Source organism: Lolium rigidum, chromosome 1 (genome assembly GCF_022539505.1).
Source record: "Lolium rigidum isolate FL_2022 chromosome 1, APGP_CSIRO_Lrig_0.1, whole genome shotgun sequence".
Taxonomy (NCBI): domain Eukaryota; kingdom Viridiplantae; phylum Streptophyta; class Magnoliopsida; order Poales; family Poaceae; genus Lolium; species Lolium rigidum.
The window spans coordinates 72,260,448-72,266,298 of NC_061508.1; the positions used below are offsets into that span (position 1 = coordinate 72,260,448).

The 5,851-nt window shown below is 47.6% G+C and overlaps 1 long non-coding RNA gene across 1 annotated transcript; it reads right to left on the bottom strand.

Annotated features, from left to right (window-relative positions):
* Positions 1-394: 394 nt before the first annotated feature.
* Positions 395-1,616, bottom strand: LOC124675583. The gene is made up of 3 exons (XR_006993331.1): positions 1,563-1,616; positions 934-1,068; positions 395-462 (listed from the first exon to the last, which is right to left on the bottom strand). It is a non-coding gene; the product is annotated as an uncharacterized LOC124675583 (long non-coding RNA).
* Between the last annotated feature and the right edge of the window lie 4,235 nt (positions 1,617-5,851).

Below are 5,851 nucleotides of genomic sequence, written 5' to 3' on the forward strand. Positions count from 1 at the left end.
CGCCGCCGCCCCCATTACCGCCCTCCCGGCGAGGCCACGGCGAGGAACGGCGGAGAGGGCTGCGCCGCCATGACCAGGGCCGCGCCGCCGCCCCCAACACCACCCGCCCGCGTCGCCATCAACCAGAACCGGGACCATCCCCTCGGCGCGAAGGCGTGCCTCCTACCGCCGCACCAGGGGACCACGCGAGGATCCCCGCCGCCCCCATCACCGGCCGCGCCAGGCTTCGCCGGCGGCGGCCTCCGGGGACGACGAGGAGGAAAGGGGAGGGGGAGGGAAAGGCGGCGGCGACGGCTAGGGTTCGCCCGAGTCGCCCTTGGAGGAGGACGACCCGTGCGTCTCTTTCTCTCATGGGTCCCCGTGTTGCAGCGCATACGCCTGTCAAAGCCACACCAGCACTGTGCAATATGGCATGCACATGCGCACGCACCACGGCTGGAGTAAGTGGCCGTTGTGTATAATCTGGAAAAAGTCCGCACTTCGTGTATTTAGTGATGGAGAGTGCAAAGTGGTACTATGTGTATAGATATAACCCAATCAGTTTGAACTCGTTTCTCACGTTTCTTTACAAAAATATGATTAGGTGAGAAGAAGTTACGGGTAAATATGAAATTTCTACATACTGAAATAACATTTGCAAAGGGGTTGTTGTTTGAGCTATTTTGTTTCATCACGTATATCCCGCTTGTACAATGACTACAAAAAAGGGCAGAGAACCAGGAGCTAGAGACTTTCACACATTGTGACAGTAGCTTATAACATAGCCCAGGCCTAGACATGTTAAAGGATCTTCCTGTTGTTTCACAGCTACACCCATTTTATAACAAAGCTTTCTCTTTTCTCTTTCAGGAAGGACTGGAGACCTAGCTGTACCTAAGGACAGTATCAACGATCACCGGGAAGCAGAAAGTATGAATATAAGGAGAGACACACCTGGTATAGAGCGTACACGCTTCCCCGTTGATGTAGAGGAAGATGAATCGCAGTCGCAACACCTGTTTGAGAATGACAATGCTCCAGAACAGATCTCACTTGGCTTGTGCTCCAGCACCTGTTGCAGAAGATAGCCTGAAACAAAGCACCACAAAGCTTACTCTATATCCCAGATACATGTAGAGCTACTATTTCCAAAAAACAATCCCTGGACAGAACAAAGAAAATCATACCAGAAAAGAACAATGCCTAACATTAGAGTAACAACGAGGCATGCATGAGAAATAAGACAGAGCAAACATTGTACATAGTGAATAGAATTAAAAGCCTAAAGCAAGACCCTAGAAACATAATCCGGTCTATCAAGGCGATTGCGCCGGTATAAGATCAGCCATCTCGAATAGGAGCAGCACAACAGCTAGTTGAAAGCACATAATAAATTTGCTTATTAACCGATAAGATTCTAACTTAGACAACACAATAGAAGCAAAATTAGCAGAACAAAATAAGATGGTTACAGAGTATTAGTCACTGGGCTGGATCATGGCCAAGACCTAGACATTAGTCAGCCGAAAACACCCAAAATAAAAGTGGTCGTACAGGAGGCATACATAAGTAAAGAGACGAACCAAAACAGCCACACATTAGTTAGCTGGAAACACCAAAAACTCAAGCACATAATAAACTTGTTATTAGGTAATTATCCTTTAAGTCAAGAGAAGCCAACAGAAAGGATTTATTGGCCTCTTCTGGAGGTACAAACGATCCAGCGGAAAGAGCCGAGGGAAGCCTCGCTTTGGCATCATCTACATTATTCACGCTTCCTTCACTCGACGCCCACATCTCGCTAAGTAGCGCATATGGTCACCCCATCTCCTGAGCCAGGGAACAACAATCCACCCTGCTCCCTCCAGGTTCCACCTCCCCGTGTAAGAAAAGAGCTCTTCCTTAATTTTGATTACCAATATTGAGCTTAGATGCTATGCAAGCCCATACAAGGAATTAAAAGAAACTGTGTGAAGTCATGCACCGGTGAAAATATCAAGAAACAGAACATGTTTTTTTATAGATAAAAGGCATGGACTGCCCGACTTTAAATTAATAAAGCCCTCAGGTTCAACAAGGTTGAGAGATACATGCTGCGGCACTACAGCTTCGGCCAAGTTCAAAGCAACAACTAACGCCAAACAGGCGGGGAAACACAAACGGCTACAGGAGCGGAATCAGGCGTCTTGATCAGGCCTTCTTGGGCTAGTTGCGTCGTGCAGCCGCTTTAGTTCTGCCACCGCGTGCTCGAGCCAGGGGTCGATCCGGGGGTCTTGCTAGCGGCATCCACATCCGAAGAAACAACATGGTTTTGAAAATAATGTTAGCTGGGTGTTTCATGAATTTTGACTCAATAGTCATCTTGTTTCTAAGAAGCCAAAGAGCCCAGGATTGAGCAATGAACAGCAGCCACACACAACGTCTAAATCTACCCGACAGACTAGAGACGATAGCGAAAAACTGGGGAAAATTAGCGGGGCACCAGCTGCAGCCCAGCAGCTGGCGGGTAACACTCCAGGCAAACACCGCGATGAGAGCACGTGAAGAAAATATGCGACTCATCTTCCGGTCTACCGCACAGCTTACAACATCCATTGCCAGGCCCCTGCCTGGTAGCAATGTTGATGGCTGTGGGTAGCCTGTTGAGAACAAGCTGCCAAGCGAAGATCTTGTTTTTAAGCGGGATCCGGGCCGACCACACATCTCGGAAATGAGCAACAGACGCCCCTTGAGCCAGTTTCAGGTACATGGATCGCACCGAGAAGCGCCCAGAAGGTTCTAGAGACCAAGATACCCCATCTTGTCCCTGGGTAAGGTTGATTTGCTCTATGATGCCTCTCAACTGCTGCCAATCAAGCACCCCTTGAGGGTCAAGAGATCTCCGGAAGGAGAGAGATCCCCTAGCCCCACAGACCTGAGCCACCGTGCTCATCTGAGAGTTGGCAATGTTGAACAGGTTGGGGAATCTATCTTTAAGAGCGATATCGCCAGACCACTTATCCATCCAGAACATAGTCTGCCTGCCATCGCGGATACTGTATCTGGCTCCGAGCTTAAACAGATGCTTGATCTTGTGAAGGCTACGCCAGAATTGGGAACCCCCATGTCCGGTTCCCTCAAAGATGTTGTTAGCGGAGGCATATTTCGCTCTGATTATCTGAGCCCATAGAGGGTTTTCCGGTTGAAAAAGCTTCCAAACCCACTTAAGCATCAACGCACAATTCATCTTTTTGGAGTTAAGGAGCCCCAGCTGACAAAGGATTACTTTGTCAATGCCTACAGATTGTAGACTAGGGTTTTGTTAGAAGTAGAGGGCAAGTAGATCTCGAAGGTTTCAGCCGAAAAGTACTCGACGATTATGAAAACTAGGGTTCTGTTGACAATAGATTTGATCCTTTCTTTGTCCCTCGACTCCCCCTTATATAAGAGGTGGAGCCGAGGGTTTCGTAATACACAAGTTTACAGAGTCCGGGACGGTTTCTAACTCATCCCGCCAGATTACAAATAACATTTCCTATTACAACTCTATCTTTCCTTAATATATCTTGGGCTCCCGAACATTCTTATTCTTCGGGTAGTGGGCCTTCAGTAAACCCCGGGTACTATCTTCGGCAGGCCCATTTGGGATGCCTATGTCAGTAGCCCCCGAGATTTTGCTTGAATTGCAGAATCAGGGAAAATCTCCACTGTTTATTTTTATTCGAGAGCTTTAACTTTTCTATACTTCTTCACATAGAATTCTATATTGTACAGGGATAATGGTAGTTGGGGCTAGTTCATCTGACGGATCAGGTACTAGTTAACTGCTCTAGTGGCAATCCGCAAAAACCTACTTCAAGATCACGTCCCCGGACATGATCTCGGGATGCGGGTGTAAACTTCGACGAGGTGCCGCTTAAGGTCTTACCATTCAGTCGAGTCCCAGTCAAATTTATCGAATACCTAACGCGTCCGTTAGGATTTTCTTCGTATCCGTTGATACGGATAAAAGTAGCGAGAGCGCAGTCTTTGGCGATGCCACGCCCAGGCAGAACGGATCCGGGGTCTTACCTTCGCAAATTTGCGGCATTCAGAAATTGATCGCAACTTTGGCGTTCTGAGAATATATTGTCGAGTGCTTTTCGGCTTTGGAATAGCACATTTTATCGAGTCATATTTGATGACTTATTTTGTTTTCCCGATGGGAGTATATGTAGAGTTATCTGTGTAACTCGAAATATACTCACTTTTGTTTCTTTATTTTGATAAAAAAATCATCGGGCACGCGAACAGCGTTCCCGATGGGAGTAGCCCCCGAGGCTACATCCAAGGACTTGTGCTTGGGTGTAGGCTCCACAGATTAATATCCGTTGTCGCTTTATTTATGATCCTTCTCGATAATTTTTTATTTATCGGGTGCGCGATCAGCGCTCCCGATGGGAGTAGCCCCCGAGGCTATGAACAAATGCTTGCATTTGGTCATAGGCTGTCGCCATTTTTATCTTGCCATACTCGAAATTTTTATTTTTTCTGAAAGTAGCCCCCGAGCATTTGGGCAAAAACTTGTATTTGAACAAAGGCTCTCGAGATATCCTTGTTTGTCGATAATTTCTGCAAATTTCGTAGTCGAGCTTTTCTTTCATTTTGATGACGTCATTGCTGATGATAGCCACGATTTCTATTTTGGAAACTGACCATTGCCGCCTCTTTCACTGCCTTGTGGGTCTCAATTCCTGATCTAACGGACACGTCGTGCAAGTGGGGGACACATGTTCTCCCCTTTTTCTGGCACACGATCTGTAACCTCGTCGATGTTAAAATACTGTTTTACCCTCGTCTCCACGTGGTTATCATCTCCCGCACACTTTTTCCATCCAACGGTACATTGCTTCGCCCGATTCCTATATAATCCTTTCTTCAACCTCGATTCACTCCTTCGCTTGCGCCGCATATCTGTTCCTCTTTGCAAAAATTTCCCCTGCGCCCAACTCTCTTTGATCTTCCGCGCGCACGAGCATTTCTTTTCCAGTGCGGTTGATGCCACCGCGCACGCGACTCACTCGCCACAGTACTCCGGAGTCCAAGATGGCCGCCGAAGATCTTGAGTGGGAGAGATCTAAAATCTCCAACCAAGACCTCAACATGCTGAAGAGGCTTGGCCTAATGAAGAAAGAGGACGCCATCCGCTTTCCCGGCGAAGAAAGCTACCCAAACCCTCCAATGGAGTACCGGGTTAGTTTCGTTGATCACCTCATCCGCGGCCTTTCTACCCCAATTCACGATTTCCTCCGCGGCCTTCTTTTTGTTTATGGGATTCAACTGCACCAGTTGACCCCCAATTCCATCCTCCATATTTCCATTTTTATCACGCTGTGTGAATGCTTCCTTGGGGTCCCTCCTAATTGGGCTCTTTGGAAACGCATTTTCTGCCTCCGCCGCAATCGCTCCCACAACGTCACCTATAACATAGGCGGCGTTGTTATCTGTGTCCGAACTGATGTTGATTACTTCGACGTCAAATTTCCTGATTCTGTCCAAGGGTGGTGCAAAAGGTGGCTCTACATACACGAAGAAAGTGCCAATTCTGTGGAACACAACATAATCCCCTTCGACGGAAATGCCAAAATTCAGCACCGCCGCTCCTGGGATGCTGAAGCTTCCGAAGAAGAGAAAAAGGCGACAGAGGCACTTATGTCTCGTATTCATCAGCTTCAAAATACTCGAGGCAAAGAGCTGTCTGGTGTGCAAATCACTGCCTACTTTCTTAGAATTAGAGTGCAGCCTCTTCAGGCTCGCAAAAATCCTCTGTGGACGTATGCTAGCAAAAATGACGCCAACAGGCTCTGCAATGATCTTTCTGCAAAAGACTTGGAGAAGCTGATTCGAAGAATTT